This window comes from Mustela lutreola, chromosome 2, assembly GCF_030435805.1.
Source record: "Mustela lutreola isolate mMusLut2 chromosome 2, mMusLut2.pri, whole genome shotgun sequence".
In the NCBI taxonomy this organism is placed as follows: Eukaryota; Metazoa; Chordata; class Mammalia; order Carnivora; family Mustelidae; genus Mustela; species Mustela lutreola.
The window spans coordinates 108,607,716-108,628,721 of NC_081291.1; the positions used below are offsets into that span (position 1 = coordinate 108,607,716).

At 44.0% G+C, this 21,006-nt stretch overlaps 1 protein-coding gene across 3 annotated transcripts in view; it reads left to right on the forward strand.

Annotated features, from left to right (window-relative positions):
* The first annotated feature begins 8,928 nt into the window (after window positions 1–8,928).
* ATP13A3 (ATPase 13A3) overlaps window positions 8,929–21,006 on the forward strand; it is a 92,173-nt gene continuing 80,095 nt past the window's right edge. For all 3 annotated transcript variants that reach the window (XM_059163108.1, XM_059163111.1, XM_059163109.1), the window contains exons 1-2: window positions 8,929–9,070; window positions 9,827–9,870. The gene's annotated coding sequence lies outside the window, so the exon portion shown is untranslated. The remainder of the gene's footprint in view (window positions 9,071–9,826; window positions 9,871–21,006) is intronic.

Below are 21,006 nucleotides of genomic sequence, written 5' to 3' on the forward strand. Positions count from 1 at the left end.
GTACTTTGGTCTTTTCAGCTCTAAATTCATCATAGTATTTACCTCACAGTATTATTATTTTTTTAAGTTTTTTTGTTTGTTTGCTTTTGACAGAGAACGCAAGTAGGCAGAGAGGCAGACAGAGAGAGAGGGGAAAGCAGGCTCCCCGCCGAGCAGAGAGACTGATGCGGGGCTCGATCCCAGGACCCTGAGATCATGACCAAAGCCTAAGGCAGAGGCTTAGGCTTTAAACCACCGAGCCACGCAGGCGCCTCACCCCACAGTATTATTATAAAGATTAAATGAGTATGTTTAAAGTACTAAACGGTGTCTCGGGGATAGTAAATTCTGTGTAAGTGTTCGTTAGATAATCAACCACCCTGTGAGGTGGGTAATATCATTCCATTAACATTGAAATTCCAAGAAATAAACACATTACTTCTAAGAAAGCTGAGACTTGAGCACAGTTTTCCCATCTCCAGTACAATTGCTCTTTTGTCATCAGAGATGAAATCTTTACATCCAAACACAGGGAAATTCCCTGTAACAGCAGATGGGGCAGGTCTTGTCCCTAAAGGGCTATTTGTATTTTTCCTCTCTCCCCATCACATGAGCAGTTCCTCTAAGCAGCAATGTGCTAGAACTGGTTTGTGTTGGCTCATTAGAGCAGGTTGCTAAATTTTCAGGAATTTTGTGAGCAGCTTAAACTGTTGGTAGCCTGAAATCGGCTATAGTGGGAGTATTTACACCAGGAAACTGGTAGGTGCTACAAATTTGGGTTTTTTCCCTCTTGGAGGATTGGTTTGCTAGCACATGACTGGTTCTATGCCCTCAGTGAGCCCTCTCCAGCAAGGGCCCTATGACTCAAACAGCAAGTTAGTAACTAATATTCAGTGTCATGTGACCACTAGATCCTAGTGCACCGGGGCCAGAGAAGAATGTGGGGCCCCTGGCTTTTGCTTTGTGGCAGAGGCAAAAAAGAATATATACTTTGATTTGCAACAGAAACAAGTCAGTAGGGGTATCTGGGTGGCTTAGTGGGTTAAGCATCTGCCTTTGGCTCAGGTCATGATCCCAGGGGCCTGGGATGGGTGGGGTCCCACCCACACTGGGCTCCCTGCTCAGTGGGGGACCTGCTTCTCTCTCTGCCTGCCACTCCCCCTGCTTGTGCCCCTCCAACTTTGACAAATAAATAAATAAAATCTTGAAAAAGAAAAACAAGTCAGTGATAGCCCCTGGACTTTGATTTCCAGACAACTGACTCACAGCTCTGTTCCCTGTTCCTGTTCCAACACACACACACACACACACACACACACACACACACAGGCCTGCATAGTTCCAGCTAAATGGGCACAGAATAGCTTAGGTAGAGCTAAAGGAAAGAAAGCTTGTTAGGCAAACATCATAATCAAATAACTTTTTTTTTCCTTTTTAAGTGGGCACCGTGCCCAGCATGGAGCCCAATCCCAAAGCCTGAACACAGGACCCTAAGATTAAGACCTGAGCTAAGATCCAGAGATAGATGCTCAATTGACTGGGCCACCCAGTGCCCACTGAAGAACTTTTAATGGCCACTTTCTCTAGGAAAAGGCAATGAGTGCTGTAGTATTTTTTTTCTTTTTCAGTCTTTCTGAAGGCAAAGTCTTCCTAAGCTAAACATGTGTCCTCTAACCTTTTAGGAAAGCATCAGAGAAGATATAAAAGAGAGCTGGAGTCAGTCAGAAAAACAATTAGAGGGCGCCTGGGTGGCTCAGTGGGTTAAAACCTCTGCCTTTGGCTCAGGTCATGGTCCCAGGGTTCTGGGATTAGGCCCTGCATCAGGGTCTCTGCTCGGCTGGGAGCCTGCTTTCCTCCTCCCCACCGCCAGCCTCTCTGCCTACCTATGATCTCTCTCAAATAAATAAAATCTTAAAAAAAAAAAAAAAAAAGAAAGACAATTAGACAAGTCACTTCCCCTTGTGAAATTGTGAAGTTGAATTTTCATCTCTATCAAATGGGAATCATAACAATTCCCCGGCTAGTCTGACAGAGCACTATGAAAGTCAAGGATTCTCTGTGGTCCATAACCTAGAATATTTGTTACTGAATGCCATCAGTTACTGGGTCCTTGGCTAAGGGCTGAGGATCTAGAGATGGGTTAGTTAGGTTCTTGCTTAGAAAGAAGTCAGAGGGGTGCCTGGGTGGCTCAGTGGGTTAAGCCTCTGCTTTCAGCTCAGGTCATGATCCCAGGGTCCTGGGATAAAGCCCCACATTGGGCTCTCAGCTCAGTGGGGAGCCTGAGTCCTCCTCTCCCTCTCTCTGCCTGCCTCTCTGCCTCCTTATTATCTCTGTCTGTCAAATACAAAAATAATATCTTAGGGACGCCTGGGTGGCTCAGTTGGTTAAGCAGCTGCCTTCGGCTCAGGTCATGATCCCAGCGTCCTGGGATCGAGTCCCACATCGGGCTCCTTGCTCCGCAGGGAGCCTGCTTCTCCGTCTGACTCTGCCTGCCACTCTGTCTGCCTGTGCTCGCTCTCACTCTCTCTCTTACAAATAAATAAATAAAAAAAAATTAAAAAAAAAATAATATCTTAAAAAAATAAAATAAAATGTTTAAAAAAGAAAGAAATCAGAGTCTGGGTTCTTAATCAGATAATCCAAAGTGTTTGGATCCTAGAGGAGGAATCCCTATGGCATCATTTGATCATATTGGTGAAGAGTTTGGCTCGTATCGAGAGCCAAGTTCTCTGGGTTGAATCCTGGCTATGCTATTGTTTCCTAGCTCTGTGAACCCGAGTGAGTTATTTCACACCTGCTATTCTGTAAAATGGGATTTTAAGCTTTCCTCAATTTCACTTGTAACCATGCAGATGATAATAGTACCTACTTTCTGGGATTGCTCTAAAGATTAAATGAGATAATCCATGTAAAATTTCCCCAGTTCCTTCACCTATAAAAAATTACAGATAATGGGGGTGCCTGGGTGGCTCAGTAGGTTAAGCCTCTGCCTTCGGCTCAGGTCAGGGTTTCAGGGTCCTGCGATCCAGCCCCGCATCAGTCTCTCTGCTCAGCAGGGAGCCTGCTTTCCCGCCCCTCCCCACCCTGCGTCTCTCTGCCTACTTGTGATTTCTGTCTGTCAAATGAATAGATAAAATCTTTAAAAAGAAAGAAAATACAGATAATGGTACCTACGACTTTCAGTATTGACAATGTTGTTATGATCATATAACAAAAGAAAATATTAAAAGTATAAAAACAAAGATATGAATATACAACATAAACATATAGAAGATAGAAACACCGAACAGATACTTATTTAAGGTTGTAAATGTGATTAAAAAAAAGAAAAAGATGCACAGAAGAGAGATTCTTAGCCTGGGATTCAGGGAAGGCATTTCAGAGAGATGATTTTTGAGATTATGAATTCATCTACTCATTCATTCACTCATTCATTCATCTGACTATAAAATTTGACGTTCTACCATATGCCAGCCTTCATCTACCTTGGAGTATATACTGATAAATGAAATCAACTCAGTCTCTGCCAGGAGAAACACCAACGGATGGCTTGGGAGGGGTATTTTATGTGTCTCTTTTCTATGATTCCCAATGTCCCCTCCCCCTTTTACAAAAATAGACAACTAACACTTTGTCACTCTTAATTAAGTGCCACTCAGTCTTGGGACAAACCCTCATTTCCTCTTCCAAAAAGACTGCCACTTTAAAGCTCCTTTTAGAAAACTTCTGGAGCTACAGCTGGTCCTCACCTTCACAGAACCTGAAGTCTGGTGAGAGAAACAGGTATTAAATACGTACATAAACTCACATGTAATTACATTGTGTAATTAACACAATTAGTTAACATTGCGATAATGGTTGTAAAGAAAATAAATGGAGGTCATCAAAAAATAAAGAATGAGTGGCTAGGGAAGGGCTCTTTCAAGAACTGATGTATACTCATCTAAGCTGAGAGCTGAATTGGTTAGAAGCTAGCCAGGTGAGGGGAAAAAGGGAGGAGACAGAAAAAATAGGTTTTGCAAAGGTCCTGAGGCAGGAGGGAGTTTGGTATGTTTGGGGAACTAAAAGAAGGTGTATTTAGATATGGATGAGATAAGGTGGGGAAACAGATGTGGGGTAAGAAGAGGGTGATGGTGGAGGAGTGCCAGCAAGGGGGGAGTAATGGGCAGGCCCAACACTGGACCTTGTAGGTCAAGGAAATTCACATTTTATTCTCTGTGAAATGGGAAGCAATTGGAAGCCTTCATCAAGACCTGTACTCTGAGTCATACACAGTAATAAACTCTGGCTGCTGTGTGAGAAAGGACTGGAAAGGGGTGAAGGTTGAAAGCAAGGAAATTCTTTGGGGGCTAAGGCGGTATCCCAGGTGAGAGAAGGAGGTGGCTTGGGTATTTCTAAGAGTAGTAGCAATGAAGAGATGTGAAAGGATTTGAAATGGGCTACATATTTGATTGGAAAGAATGACTCCTAGGTTTCTGGTTTCTGGTTTGAGCATTGGGTGGGTAACTATCTTTTCTTTTCTTTTCTTTTTTAAAGATTTTATTTATTTATTTGATATTAGCTGCAGCCATGATGGACAGGTCATGAGGGGAGGTTGCATTTGGCTCAGTGTTCTTTTCCTTTTTTTGGGAAGCCAGACACCTTGAAGAAGCTGATGAAAGCTATACTTCTTCCTTTAAAAGTTTTTGCATTGCAGCTTAAGAAATTTATAGACCCCTTGAAGCCCATCCACAACTCCTGTGAAGTTGGTAGATGTGAAATTAAACAAAGAGATGATAAAACTTGTGTAGAGAAGGACATGTACCCGGACTGAGCCCTGGGGACCAGCACCATTTAGAAGGAGGCTAGAGGAAGTACCCACCCACTAGCAGTTGAGAGAGTAATGAAAAGGGAGGAGCGATTCCAGAAAGAAGTTATAGAAACTAAGAGAAAAGTGTTTCAAGGATAGGAGGTAAATCCTGAAGACAAGGTCTGAATAACGTCAGCTAGAATTGGCAACAGTGTGATCTTGGGAAGGCCCAGGACCATACCTGTGAAGAGTGAGCTCTCTTGGGAGCAGGCACTGAACCCTCTGCTGACTAGCGTGAAGGACAGCCACTGGGTGCAGTTAATGTGTGGGTGTTTCCTCTTGGTGGGGTCTGAATGACAAGGTAATGGTGAATAGGTGAGGCAAGCACGACTGGGGTCTTGAGGGTGGAGGAGATGCCACATGGTCCTTGTGGAAGGTGAAGTCAGACCTTTGTCTGGGGAGGACTGTTGTCTATTTGGGGGAGGACTGTTGTCTATTTGGTCCTTTGATCCTGAGCTGGGTCTTAAGAGAGAGCAGGATCAGAGGAGGGAGGGGCTCGGCCCTGTGTGAGCAGCTGCAAGGCCCAGAATCATCATGGGTGTAGAGTCAGCAAGCCTCCCAGAACTTCTCAGGACTTGCTCCACTCTTTTTCTACCCTTCTTGGCCCTCTCCTCCTTTCCTGGCTCTGTCTTTTCCCTGAGCCTAGAGAAACAAGCTCAGACCTTTCCTAGTGACTCAGCATCTCCTCCTGTCAGTGTCCAAATTCTCTTCTTTTGTCCCCAGGACATCTGTAGCAGAGAATTTCTTGAAATGTTCAATTGCTTTTTTTCTTCCTACAGTTTTCCCTTGGCCCGCTGGGTGTTGCCTTGCCCTGGGGATTTTTGCTGCTTCTTGAAGCCAGGGGCTCTTCTGGGGCTTTGAAAAGCCTCAATGCATTGACAGGTTCATGCTGGATGCCTTGGAGGGCACCCAGGCAGCTGTAGAAGTCAGGGGGAACTTGTGCAGCATTTTCAATGAGAGCACATTTCAGGTAGTTCACTCTGGAGGCTGAGTGGAGGGTGAGTTTGCCTGAAGGCCACTGTCAGGCGGCTGCCACCAAGGATGGCACGAACCGCACCAGTGGGAATGAATGGAGGTAGGGATTCGAGGCTTATTAAGGAGGTGAAATAGATAGGACTGGGTTACTTGATACGGCAAAGGGCTGAATCAAGGTTTCTAGCTTTCCCGTTCTGAGGATAGCAGGTGCTTCTGGGGACCACTGAGAGAGAGCCCACATGGAGCTAGTGGATGGGTTCAGTCTCTCCAGCATGCTGAGTTTGTGTGTGTGTGTGTGTGTGTGTGTGTGTGAGACGTATCCAGATAGAGCTGCCAGGCAAGAAGGCAGGCAGGCAGTTGGAGAGTTGGGTCTAATTTTTGTGAAAGAGGTCCGGGCTGGAGAGGGCTGACCCATTAGTTGAAACCATGAGGATGGAGGCAATCCTAGGAGAGTGGAGTGAGAGGAGCTGTGGGGCTTACAGGGAATCTGGCACATAAGGGGCAGACCCACAGCTGGTATCACTTACGGATGTCACCAGAGGAGGCAGGGGCCTTATTTACTGAGACATGAGAATTGGGAGTGGGCACTCCTTTGGAATCCAAGATAGTATTGAGATTCCAGAAGGTGGGAGCCATCTGGAGGTGTCAAAAGGATCAGAGAGATCCAGAGAGATAGGTCTGAGAAGTAACTAACTACCCACTTTGGGAAAATGAAGGTCAGAGTTACTCCTGCCCTAGCAGGGTTAGGGAAGGGGGGGTGTGAGTGGGGAGAAGCCAGACTGCCGAGTGTTGAGAACTGAGGACATGGTGGGGAAAGGGACGACAGGACAGGAGGGCACACACACGCACTGTTTAAGAGGCCACCAGCCTGTGAGAGGGAGAGAAGCACTTGATATCTAACTGGAGAGGGCAGTCGGACTGGAGGACTGGCACCAGAGTTTGGTTTTTTTTTTTTTTTTTTTTTTTAAAGATTTTATTTATTTATTTGACAGAGAGAAATTACAAGTAAGCAGAGAGGCAGGCAGAGAGAGGAGGAAGCAGGCTCCCTGCTGAGCAGAGAGCCCGATGCGGGACTCGATCCCAGGACCCTGAGATCATGACCTGAGCCGAAGGCAGCGGCTTAACCCACTGAGCCACCCAGGCGCCCAGAGTTTGGTTTTTAGACGTGAGACCTGAACGTGTTAAAAGGCTGAGGGGAGGGGCGCCTGGGTGGCTCAGTGGGTTAAAGCCTCTGCCTTCTCAGCTCAGGTCATGATCCCAGGGTCCTAGGATGGAGCCCCGCCTTGGGCTCTCTGCTCACTTGTGATATCTGTCTGTCAAATAAGTAAGAATCTTAAAAAAAAAAAAAAAAAGGAAAAAGAAAAAAGAAAAAAGGCTAAGGGGAAACAGCCTGGAGCCAAAAAGCCAGGAGAGGTGGGGGAGGAGGCTTTGAGGGCTCAATCGCACCGAGTTAGCTTCTTAGAATTTGCCACGCTTCCACACCCCCTATCTTCTGTCATCATTTGAACACTGTGAGGCTTCAAACAAAGGTGAGACTGTGCCCAGGGGCTGTGAAGAGAGATGCACACCTACTAGATGCAGTGTGCTGTCTCCGCCACGTGAGGAAATGTGCATGGAAACTGTCCAGCTCCACACAGCTTACAAGGCCAGAAGCGGCATGTTCCTGGCTCCCTGCGCCGTGGACTGGGGGCAGTTGCTATCCCAGATGAGGTGTCAGCATATGTCACGGAGCCCGGGTAGTAACCCCAAAGAAGTGTCACCATGTGCTACCAACCAGAGCCCGAGTGTTTCTCCGCTTCCTGCGAGGTGCCTCTTAAGTGCGGTGAACCAGGGGTCGGGCAGGCGCGCTACCTTCTCTTACTCACGTTCAAGCAGCTAAGAGTTCTGTTAGCCGCAAGGTATAATAAATAATAATAGTAATAATAATAATAACAACAACAACAACAACAACAACAACAATACCGATGGCGGAGTTTCAAGGGAGCAGGTGCGGCAGGCTGGGGCCAGAATGCCAGAGCACGAGTCTGCAGGTGGCGGGGCGCGCCCCCTGTGCGCGTCGCCGAAGGGACGCCGCGAAAACCAAACGCGCGATTTGTATATCCGGCCGGGGCCCTGCGCGGAGATAAAGCTCCTGCGGAGGAAAGTATTTAATTTGCCTCCCGCGCCATCGGAAGAAACTCCTTTACGCCGGAGGCAGTGGGGTGGGCGCGTGGGAGCTTTCTCCTGCATAGGCTTCCCAGTCCTCCGCGGGAGGCCGGTGCGCTGAGCTCGCTGTCGAAGGCGAATTACAGTTTTTTGTTTGTTTTTGGATGGGGGGTGGTGGCGCTCTTAAGGAATGAAGGAGACCTGGAGTAGAACCAGGGTCTGGTTTTCTCTCCGTTGTAGCACAAGTTTCCACCTTGACCTTGACTCTGGGCAAGTCTATTCTAGGTCCCTCGCTGGTCCTCAGTTTCCCTGTTCATTAAATGGGGATCTGTACCATGATCTTGTTTTTGCACGGCCAGGGTGGCAATTTCCACCTCCTCCAGGCCAAAAAATCCCGTCCTCCGCTGGTAACTTCGCCTCCTCAGGACGCAGCTCTTTTGAAAGGTCCTCTTCGCCCCTTTCTTCCCTTCGCGGGTCTAGGGGGCCTAAAGGCGAGGTGGGCAGGGCCTACCCAATGACCCCGCCCATCTCCTCTGGCTCCGCCCCACTACGTCCCCTCTGCGCCCCTCCGCGCCCGGCGCTGGGATGAGGCAACCACGTGACCTCACATCCGGGCGCGGGAGTCCCGAGCTTGCCGCGCGCTCCCCCGCCCGCCGGCTCTCCCCGCAGCGTGATCTGGCCGCCACGGCGGAGGGGAGGGGGGTTCGCTTCGTCGCTGGCGGCTGGAGGCCGTTTCGGAGTGCAGACCGCCCCCCTCCCCTGCCCGCCTACCCCCGTCACCGTCCCTTGTTCTCGCTCTGTCCGGCTTCAAGCCGCCGCCGCCGCGGGCGCCGAGGAGGAGAGCGCGGACACCCCTGTGCCGGGCTCAGCCAGGGCCTGGCCGCGGCGCCTCCCTCCCCTCACCCCGAGCTGCAGCGCGCGGCTGCGGCGGCGGCGGCGGCGGCGGCGGCAGCGGCGCCTCGAATCCGAGCGACCCGCGGCCGCCGGCGCCCGCCGAGGGCGATGGGGCTGGGCTGAGGCGAGGCGACGGCGGCGATAGCTGCGGGCCCGGGCCCCGGCCCCCCGCGGTCCCTCGGCTGCTCTGGCCCAGAGGCCGCCGAGGAGACGGTGCAGCGGCGGCGGGTGAGTGGTCGGGCTTTCCCGGGACGCCGGGGGCAGGGTGAGCGGGTCGCGGAGTAGGTGGGTGGTGGTGGTGGTGGTGATGGCGGGGGGCTGAAGGAGAAGAAGGGTGTTGTCGGATACCAGGTGAGCTTCTGCTGGGCTCCTTGGCCCAGAATCCCGCATCACTTCCCGGGGGAGATGAGTGGGATGGGGAGGGGAGCGCTGAGACCGCGGAATGTCTGCCTGGGACAGGTGAGGCGAGAAAAAGGGATACACGTTGTGGGTGTGAAGGCCTGGTTCGGACACGCTGCTTGCGTTGGGACTGGGGAGTAAGGATGGTGGTCCAGCCCTTTTAGAAAGTCTGGCAGATGGGTGGTCGAAGGGCAGGACGCTTGATGTGTTCCGCGGGTGCTGCCTGAGGCATCTTGGGTTCGTCCTTAACGTCGGAGTAGTAACAGCTTCTTGCCATCACCGCATTTTATGGATGACTAAGTGAGGCCCAGAGAGGAAAAGTGACTTCTTAATTGGTTAAGGCCTCTCACTTTGACTCTGTAAGTGAAGACTAGAAAAACCCCGGGGTTCTCTCCATTACTTGCGTGGCCACCCTCTTTATGGCCTTTAATTCTCCCCATTGCCTTCACAGAGTTAGGTTTGGCAGTGTATCTTTAGCAGGGTTGTGGCTGGGGGAATGGATTGGAGATTGACAATAACTCCATTCGGGGCTTCCCAGTTTGGAAAGATTTTGTGACAGGTGTTTATCATTTCCTCTTCCCATAGATCTGACAGAATCATCCTTGGATCTTGGTGTCTGGACATAGGAGGTATGAGTCACTCACGTAATTCACTCCTTTTAATTGTCAGTGTCTTAAAGCTATATTTAGTGGTTATATTAGTCCAAAATGAATGGGTATGGAGTTGTAAACCTAGAAACAGAAACCTATGTTTCCTACTTATGATTCTGAACTGTAGGAGTAGAACATTTGTGTATGTAATAACTATTTTAGGTCTATGAGTCAAGAAGTTAGAATTTTTTTAAAATCCAAGAAATGCAGGAACGTTAAAGATTATTGCAAAGTGAATACTGTGTTCTAAAGGCTTTGTCGCTAAAGTGAAGGTGTTTTGATTTCCTTATCTTTTAAGGGGTGATTTCATAGTTGAAAGTGCTCTGCCTTTCGTTAGATCTCAGCCTCCTTACCAAGGTACATATATTTTATGGCATTCTTTTCTCCGGAGGATTGTTGCTTTGCCGAATAGGCTACAGATGCCAAAATAAATCTCTTTGGGTATTCCATTCTGGTTTAGCAACCCTTTTTAAAATGCAGATCAGTTCCTGGAAGTTCCAAATAGTAAGTCTATTATTAATTGTGACGCAACTTTACTTTTGCTACTATCCATTTGCATTATCCCGTACCAGATCAGGGGAGCCTGAGACTGTTCAGTGAGATTTTTGAACTTTGTTAGAACAACAAAGCTTGTTTTTGCTCAGGGCATTGGGTAGGAAAAGTGATGACACTGGTTGTCTCAATTTATAAGTAGTATAGCTATAAATGAAAATATGAAGTTACAATTTATTTTGAAAATACAGTTGACAGGCTTCATTTTGATGCAGTGTTCAAATTATGTAGTGAGAGGGCTGATTTCTTTGTCTAGGTCAACGAGAATACTTTACTTGGGGTATGCTTGGTTATTAAAATTTTAATTTGGTTTGATTTGAGATAAATATAATAAATTCTGGGCGCCTGGGTGGCTCAGTGGGTTAAAGCCTCTGCCTTTGGCTCAGGTCATGATCCCAGGGTCCTGGATTGAGCCCCACATCGGACTCTCTGCTCGGCAGGGAGCCTGCCACTCCTCTGGAGCCTGCCTCTCCTCTCTCTGTGCCCGCTTCTCTGCCTACTTGTGATTTCTGTCTGTCAAATAAATAAATAAAATCTCTAAAAAAAATAATAAATTCCTATATAGGTAGGGAAATAGTTTTATAGTATTTAGAGCAAAGCTTTGTTAAGCCTGAATGTCTGAACATTATCTTCTGATGAGTTCTGTGTGGTTTTGCTTATTAGTTATTAGAGCTAAAATATTTCTGTTGGTTTAGTTAGCCCTTAAAGTTGTCTCATTTAGGTACATGAGTTTTTCACATGTGCCGTATTCCAAATAAGGATTTTGGATAATAATTATATGTTGGTAGCTACAACATAATGTAATATAGAAAAAGCATGGACTTGTGAAATCAGACTGGAGTTTGATTTTTGACTTTCCATAACTAGCTCTTTGACTAAGCTTTGAATTAAACACTTAACATGGATTATCTCATTTAAACTGTATTTTACAGATGAGGAAACGAGGTTCAGAGATGTTAAGTTACCCAGAGTCATAGACAGCTAACATGGTAAACCTAGAAACAGAAACAGCTTGTCATATACAATAACAGAGCTAGATTCGTGCTGTTTTCAGAGGCCCTTTCATTGTAAGTTGCTTAACTTCCCTGATTATCATCATCTTCTAATTCTTTTTTTAAATTAAAAAAAATTTTTTATTAACATATAATGTATTATTAGCCTCAGGGGTATAGGTCTGTGAATCACCAGGTTTCTAATTTATTTTTATTGAAAACAAATATTAATACTTACCTCAGAATTTTGAGGATTAGCTGAGAACTTACGTTCTCCCTTTCCCCTTTTTATTCCCTATACTAAAGTAAGCTCTGCTTATATAACATGGTGGTCTTGTAAGCACTGTGAATATGAGGTTTTAAAAATGTGAGTACACATTATTCCTAAGATTAATAGCAGTCCTAGGAGATGGGCCATGATCAGTGATATGGGGGCATCCTGTGAAACTTTGTCTTTATTCTGTATTATTTTTTCCCCAATGGTCCAGGTAATGGTGAAAGTAAGAACTTTATACTTGAATGACAGCATAATGGTTGTAATTACTAAAAATCTGGGAAGACAGAAATAGAATTTTAAAATAATCTTGATTACTTGGTTTGTCTAATGCTGGATTCTCTCCACTGGTATATTTGGTAACCTAAATTAACTATATATGTAGTAAGTGGAAGACATTGTGAATGGAACAGAAGTTGAATAGGAGTTAGCAGCTCATCATTTATTAAAGATAACACTCTTAAACCAGTTCATAGTGGTATGGTAAAGGAAGATAGTCTAGTGCTTGACATCTAACATCAGCAGAAGGTTTGTTCCAGTGATGAAATGCATTCTGAATGTGCTGTATAGCTCATCTAGTTAAATCTGCATCCCAGAGATAGCTGATGGGATTTAATCTTTGGTTTTGGGAGATATTTTGTATGAAATGAAGCTAACTGGATTATAGAGAGAATGAATCCGTAGTCGCTAAAACCATGTTCTAATTATTAACCCATCTAACTAGTCCAGGAAACATGAGAGAGGCAAGGAAATAATTGTTAGAGAGCCTTACTTGAATTTTGTTGACTTCATTTTTTGAGATAGAGAAAGAAAAGAGCATTGGAATTAAAGCACATCTTTTAAGATTTATGTAAAAAAGTAAAAGTTCTGGGTTTATTTAATTGGGGAAAAGTAGGTGGTATCTGTAGGGTAGAATGTCCTAGACTTAATGGTAACTAGTGATTATATAAGCCATGAGTTAAAAAAATTTGTTGGTGGTGGGGTTATGGACATTGGGGAGGATATGTGATATGGTGAGTGCTGTGAAGTGTGTAAACCTGGCGACTGACAGACTTGTACCCCTGGGGCTAATAATACACTATATGTTTATTAAAAAATAAAAAAATTAAAAAAAAACATTAGTTATTAGTGGAGTGCCTGGGTGGCTCAGTTTGTTAGGTGTCCGACTCTTGATTTTGGTCAGGTTGTCATCTCAGGGTAATGAGATTGAGCCCTGTGTTGGGCCCTCTCTCTAATTAAAAAACAAAACAACCCACCAAAGATTTATATTAGTAAGATTAAAACTAGAGATGATGAAAAAAAGTAGAGATGATGTGAAATGTCATGAATGAATGGTAATAAAAAATCACTACTTTTGTAATCATTAGTTAAAAAACAGTAGTCAGGGGGCGCCTGGGTGGCTCAGTGGGTTAAGCCGCTGCCTTCGGCTCAGGTCATGATTTCAGGGTCCTGGAATCGAGCCCCACGTCGGGCTCTCTGCTCAGCAGGGAGCCTGCTTCCCTCTCTCTCTCTCTCTGCCTGCCTCTCTGCCTACTTGTGATCTCTGTCTACCACAGGGCATCTCCCCAGTGGAAGAGGCCATATAGATCTTTGGAAACAGAGCTCCATAGAGACCTGTTTCTTTGAGGGTATAGATGAAGATGCATGTTTTACTTCTTCCTGTCACCCAAGACCACTAATACTAGTATGAACTGAGAATCCAATAAGAAGTACTCCCCTGTCTATTTGTGTATGTGTATGAATTAAGTGAGTTGTAATCAATCTCTTAATTGAAATTCCTCTCTTTGCTGACCCTCATGCTTTTAAATGATCTATTGATACTCAGGTAAGAAAATGAATTTCTGAGAAAAGTGAGTTAACTATGTAGAATTTACTGATTACATGATGTGGAACTTGATGATGTATGTAGATTTTCTCAGAAGCTTTAAATAAAAATATTAGAGGATGCCTGTGTGGCTCAGTTGGTGGTGCATGCAACTTTTGATTTTGGGGTTCTAAGTTTGAGCTCCACGTTGGGTGTAGAGATTACTTAAAATCTCGAAAAAAATAAAAATATTTGTATCTGTTTTGAGGTGGGTGGTATGAAAGTTCTACCTCTGATAGCAAGCTAGATTAATTGACTCCTCTATTTTATTTGGTTTTTACCTGTTTTCTTCACAAGGAATTTGTGAGTTGGATATTGAAATAATGAAGTGTGAGATTGAAAAACAAATATGGTAAATGGTCACAGATAGGTGATAGACTAGTCTCTTCTTTTCACAGAAAAGGAAACGTGTGGAGAATAAGTGATAGCGTGCCAGTAAAGGACCTGGGGTTAGACAGTGTTTGTCGGTAGGTTATTCTTTCCACTCTTGGCTTGGTTTTGTACTCTGGTAATGGCTTATCTCACTACTCACTGTTTTGTTTTGTTTTCCCCTATTGAGAACCAGTGTTAAGGACTGCTTTTGATTACGTGGCAGCCTTTTTTTTTTTTTTTTTTTAAGATTTTATTTATTAGAGAGCACGAACAGGGGGAGGGACAGAGGGAGAGAGAGAAGCAGCAGGGATCCTGATTTGGAGCTCTGTGCCAGGACCCAAAATCATGACATGAGCCGAAGGCAGACACTTAACTGACTGAGCCACCCAGGTGTCCCACATGACAGACTTTTACTACATTTTTATTTTATTTTAAAATAAATCATGGAATAGTTCCCACATGTATCTAGTGTGCCTTCTTCTTCTTTTTAAAAAGATTTTATTTATTAATTTGAGAGAGAGAGTGATTGGGAGAGCGAGCTTGAAGGCAGGGGTGGGGAGAAGCAGACTCCTTGCCAAGCAGGGAGCCCGATGTGAGGCTCGATCCTTGGACTATGGAACCATGACTGGAGCCAAAGGCATATGTTAATCAACTGAGCCATCTCTGTGCCCCAAGCATGCCTTCTAACAGCGTCCCTGTTGCTCTGCTTTTTCCCATTTGTGAAATAGGATGAATAATGGATTAATTATTAACTTACTTTGATATACAAGACACATGTTTGGGTTCTTAATTCTTTGTAATTTAAAGAGCTGGATAAAGTGAAATCATACCTTATATGTGGGGGCTATAGGCCTAAATTCTCATTTAAAGTAGAAATCCTGTATAGGCAAAATTACTGTTGAAAAGGTCTTTTAGGAAGGTATGTTAGAAAACTGGTTCTTAACTGACATACTGTTTTTCAATTCCAACAGCCTGTTTCTCCTCCAGTTTTTAAAATAGGTTACCTTTTTGGTGAGGGGGATCATAATTAGCTATGCAAGATACCTTTTGACAAGTGAATGGGACTTAGACTGGCTGAGGAACAGCAAATTTATAGTCTTCATTGCATGTTCACTCTGGGACAAGGATGTAAATGCAGGCATCCTGCCATCTTTAAAGTATTCTCTTGCTTTTTTTTTTTTTCGTGTAGCACGGATAATTGAATGGGAGTAGTTAAATGCATATATGGTAAGAGTCCACAATATGAATAATGGAGAAAGAAATTAGGTATCTGTGAAAATCTATTATCTCCCCAGGGTTATTCTGGGTATTTTACACCATACAAAGAACCTAGCATAATTAAAAGGCTAGGTAATAATTGGGGAGTATTGGGGGACCATTTGTACTTTGTGTAATTCTGGATTGATACTCAGCTATATTCAGTGTTAATATCTTCCTTACTGCTAGTAAAATCTGCATTATTTTAAAAGAAGTATAGGAACACTTGGCTGGCTCAGTTGCTAGAGCATGAGACTTGATGTTGGGGTTGTGAGTTTGAGCCCCACCGTGGGTGCAGAGTTTACTTGAAAGTAAATGATAGATAGAACTGTATAAGTTGTTGATGTTTTTCATGAAATTTAAAGTACCTGAATCTTAACATTATTTTTGGAAAAGCATAGTAAAAAACACCAGTTAAAAAAAAATAAATGTAGGGGCACCTGGGTGGCTCAGTTGGTTAAGCCTCTGCTTTTGGCTCAGGTCCTGATCTCAGAGTCCTGGGATCGAGACCCGCATCAGGCTCTCTGCTCAGCAAGGAGCCTGCTTCCCCCTCTCTCTCTGCTTACTTGTGATCTCTCTCTGTGTGTCAATTAAATAAATAAAAATCTTTAAAAGATTAAAAATAAATGTAATAGTGGCTAAAGATGTCTGGGGAATTGGCATGGTATAGTGGTTAAAATGTGGGCTTCAGAGCCATATACAAGTGACTTGAGTTCCAGACTCATCACTAGCTCTGTAGTTGGGTTCCAGTTACTTAACCTTTTTTAGTTTCTTCATTTGACAAATGGAGGGAATGAAAGCTACCTTAGAGAATTGTGAGGATAAGAGGCTCAGTAAATGGTCATGTACTATTATTGGTTTAATAACATTTAATGTATTCAGAACAAGTATTGTGTGTGTGTGTGAGAGAGAGAGAGAGAGAGAGATATGAGAATGTGTGGGGGTGGGATTGAAAATTGCTGCCTGTTTTATTTTAACTAGAGCAGCAGGCAGTAATGACATAGTGTTGTACTCAGGCTTTTCATGTAAAGATACCATGATTTTGCATCTTTGGGAACAGCATCCTAAAAGGCTCAAGCTGTTAACCTCATATATCTCTAATGTACATTTTATGTGTGTTTTTGTCTTCCCCTTTCTGTCTCTGGGTGTATCATTTCCCCCCATCCTCTGTGTTACTGTTACTGATTCTGTCTCTTCCTGGTCACATTATAAAATGTAAAAATATGTTAAATTAGGTTTATTTAATAGACTTTCATGTGCCTTATTTAAAAATAATGGTTAATAAAAATAAATAAAAATAAAACAATAGAAAATACTTGTTAGTGAAATGTGTCTACATCTTTTCTTTAAAAGGAATATTTGAAATTTTATTTTACTTCTCTGGCCTTTGGATTGATTGCTTTAAATGTGGGTCACCGGTTCTTCAAAAAGACCAAAGATGTTTCGTCCAGCTTTAGATTATGCCTTAACTTCTTCTTCTTTTTTTTTTTTTTTTAAGATTTTATTTACTTGAGAGAGTGAGAGAGAGAGTGCGTGCATACGCATGAGTGAGTGTGCATACAAAGGGAGAGGGAGAAGCAGACTCCTTGCTGAGCAGAGAGCCTGATTGGACTAATGTGGGGCTCCATCCTGTAACTCTGGGATCATGACCTGGGCCTGAGGCAGAGTCTTAGCTTAACTGAGCCCATGTGCCCCAGCGCCTTAACTTCTTAAGCCATTGGTTTTCTAAGCTCATTTGTAATTTAGTTTTGGCTTTGATTTCCTCAAGTTTCTCTTAAATTTTTTTGCCCTACTGTTTCACCAAGCATAAGAGATGAAATCCTTATTTAATGCCAGTTGTAATAATGTGATTCAGTTTGCTAAGTTAAATGTAAGGTACTGCAGGCAAGTAGCCTAATTTTGTCTGGAGCACTTAAATATTTGGAAGAATAGGGGCACCTGGGTGGCTCATTCGGTTAAGCGTCTGCCTTCAGCTCAGGTCATGTTCCCAGGGTCCTGGGATCGAACCCTGCATCGGATTCGCTGCTCATCGAGGATTCTGCTTCTCCCTCTGCCCTACCCGCACTGTCCCCCCACCCAGCTCGTGTGCACGCAAAAATAAATAAAATCTTTTAACCCAACAAATTCTGTTAAAATGGATTTTTATTTCATGGATCTTTTTGATATGAAAATAGGTTTTTTAGAGTTACTACCACTGCCTTAGAGTTCATTGATGAGTAAGTTTTAACTAACCCACAGTTGTTTTCTGTTCAGTTTTTGGTGAGAACAACAAAGTGCTTAATTTAGTTAGGTTTAGAAGCATCTTAATGTGTTCCACCCCCACACCCCAAATCCTTTCTTACCTCCAATGCAGCCTATGGTGAAGGGCCTTTCTTCATGTTCCCTTAAAACTTGTGGCAATTATCAATTATTGTGGTACATAAGAATTGTGATTTTTATAGGCAGGCAGGAAGGAAGGAAGCAAGCCTGGTTAGGGCCTCTTGGTTATGCCTTCAGGATTGCGTTGGCAAATTTAACTATTCAGTATTTTTTTTTAGTTCCTGTATGTGCCAAGCACAGGGCTAGATGTTGGCTATATGTTGATGAATGAGTTCTGGCATCTTGAAGGTAAACAGTCTAGCAGGTGAACACAGTGCTGCTGCACTGTACAAGTCCCGAAGACACCATTCATATTGTATTTGGAATATGGCCCCATTGGTATGGACTTTGGTCTTTTTCAGTTGAAAAAAATTCAGAATCTCCATCACATGCAAGTTAATCCATATCTTTATCATATCTTTATTATATCAGGCAATCTGATCCTGTCCCATGTTTTTAGCTCCATTTCTAGCTGTTTGCTAGAGACTACCCTGTGTTCTAGCGGGTTTAACTTGTATTCATGACGTTTTCTAGGATTTCTCACCTTAGTACTTTTTTTTTTTTTTTTAAGTTTTTATTTTAATTCCAGTTAAGGAGCGCTTGGGTGGCTCAGTAGGTTCAGGCTCTGCCTTAGGCTCAGGTCATGATCTCAGGATCTTGGGATCAAGCCCTGCGTCGGGCTCCCTGCTCCCCTCTCTCTTTGTGTGCCTTTCTGCCTACTTGTGATCTCTCTCTCTGTCAAATAAATAAAAATCTTGAAAAAAAAATTTCAGCTGTATGGTACAGTGATTCAATGAATCCATATATCATTTGGTGTTCCTCATGGCAGGTATACTCCTTCATGCCCATCAGCTGTTAAACTCATCCCCCTGCCCCCACCCCTCACCTCACTGCTTCTGCCTGTGGTAATTCCTCTGCTTGGATTCCATGCCTCTGTTATTTCCCCTCTTTTTAGTGCCTCTTTGTCTGATGAATTTCCCACCTTTCAGGTCTTAGGTCAAGGGATATAGGTCAAGGGATATAATCTCCAGCATTTAGCATAGTATTTGGCACATGTAGATAGTTTTTTTTTTTTTTTTTTTTAAGGTTTTATTTATTTAAGAGAGTGTAGGCATATGTGCACAAAAACTGGGGGGAGGGGTAGAGGGAGAGGGAGAAGCAGGCTCCCCGCTGAGCAGGGAACCCAACATGGGGCTCGATCTCAGGGCCCTGAAATCATGACCTGAGCCAAAGGCAGGTGCTTAACAGAGTGAGCCACTCAGGCTCCCCAGAGAGTGACTTCGTACAACATGGCTTTCTATGAAATCAGAAACAGTGATAAGCCATAATAATTTTTGCTAAATGCTAGCTTAGTATTTATAGTTCTATTCTGAATTGTTCGGATATTTGGGCAACATTGGCTTTTTTCCTAAGTCAAGTAATGGTGTAGGTTTATTTCAAGATACTGTTTGGCTAGGATAAAGGCACTGTTTTAAGTTCATTGGAGAACATGTTAGTGAGACTTCTCTGTCCAGTAATGAGAAGTTGGTCATATATGGTCTCTCAGATGAACAAAGCTTTTCATTCCAAGAATGGGTGGCCCAGAGGATGGCAGTAGCACTCGTTCTAGCTCTGTTTTCTGCCTGTAGTGCCCATCGCTGCTGCTGTGCAGGAGTGGATGTAGTGGAGAGTGAGAACACTGAGGGAAGCCCAGTCAGGAATACTCCGAGACTTTTATATGGAAGGATGGTAGAACTATGATGCCCACTCTCCGCACCTCCTCCCTAGTTCTTTTGTTTTGTTATTTGGAGATTTATCTTCTGTTTCTCAGCTTTGAGAAGTTATAACTTATTTATGTATTAATTTCTGAGCAGAATGACTGTTGAAGAAGGAGTTGATACTGAAGAACATAGCGTTGTAGATGGAGGTTTTGTGTCCGGCTACATGAAGTCACCAAGGAACCTAGGAGAGGGTATTGGGAGAGTTGGAAAAGGGCATTGGGATGAGTGTGGAGCATGCCAAAGACAATATGTACTTGTGAAATTTAACCCAGAAAGCCAACTATTTTTTCTTCACACCCCTTGTCTTGCTCTGTTTCTTCATTCATTCTTCATTGCTTGGTACTGGTTTGGTTTTCAGCCTTTAAGGTTTTTAGTCTGTAAGTCCAGCATTGTGAGACAAATGTTCTGATTCTTACAAGAAAAGACAAAGATGGGAGCTATCCTCTGCTGGAAGGTAGAAAGGACAGTCAAAGCATGGTGGAGAACAAACTTGACCAGGGTATGGAAGGACTTATAAGAGCTTTGCAGCCACACTGTTAGGGAAGGGCATTCTTGACAGAAGGAACAATGTTTGTAAAGGAATGGAGTCAGGAAACAGTAGCCCTTAGAGGTATTACAAATGTGTTGTATATAGATGGAATGCAAGGTTTGTAAGAGGAGAATGATAAACATTGGTGAAAGGCAGGTGGTGGTGACAACAAGGCAGGGCCACATTCTGGAGAGTATTACATGTCTGTTTAGTTGTAACTTTGTCCTTGTAGCGTAGTTGGGCCTCTCTCTCTTACTCTCCTACTTTACTTCTCTGTGGTAGGGAAGCACATAGTATTGTGCATTGTCAGAATTTACAGTGGTTTTTTTTTTTTTTTAAGATTTTATTTATTTATTTGAGGGGGGGGGTGGGAGAAAGAGCATGAGCAGGGGAGAGAAGTGGAGGGAGAGGGCGAAGCAGACTCCCTACTGAGCAGAAAGCCCCAACTGGAACTCAATCCCAGGATCTGGAAATCAAGATCTGAGCTGAAGTCAGATGCTCAACTGACTGAGCCATGCAGGTGCCCTAGACTTTTAAGTGTCTTGCTAGTAAGAGGATTGTTCAGGTTTGCAAAATCCCGTATATTTCTTCAATTTATATGAGCCAGGGATGTTTTTTCAAATTTTTATTTTGGAGGGACTCTTGCCAGTTTGGGAAATGCTGCTGTAGACAATGGGAAGCTACTGAAATTTCAAGCAGAGAAATGATCATGTCTGGATTATATGTTGATATGAATGAGGGAGACTAGAGAGGGCATCAGGACCTGAGTTGGGGCAGTGCCAGTGGAGCCAGGCATGGGGAGGTGGGTGTGAGAAAGGTAGATACGATGGCAAGTACCTCCTTGTGGGGTAGGAAGGAGTCTGGGATGACTTCCAAAATCCTGGCATGGAATTTTAGCAAATCATATTATTCATTGAAGGAGTAGAGGGAATGGTTTGTGGTGGGGGGTGGGTTTGGAAGAAAGATAAAATGAATCTGTTGAATTTTAGTTGTAACCATGTAAACATGTTCGGTTGATGTTTATATCTGTGGGTCTGGACCTCGAGAGATTAGTGCTGAAAACACTGATTGTCAGCTCTGGGCAGTTTTCACTGTAGATGGGTCAATGGAGCCCCTCTTGGCCCTTTTTGTTGTTATAGAGAGAGAAGGCCAGAGAA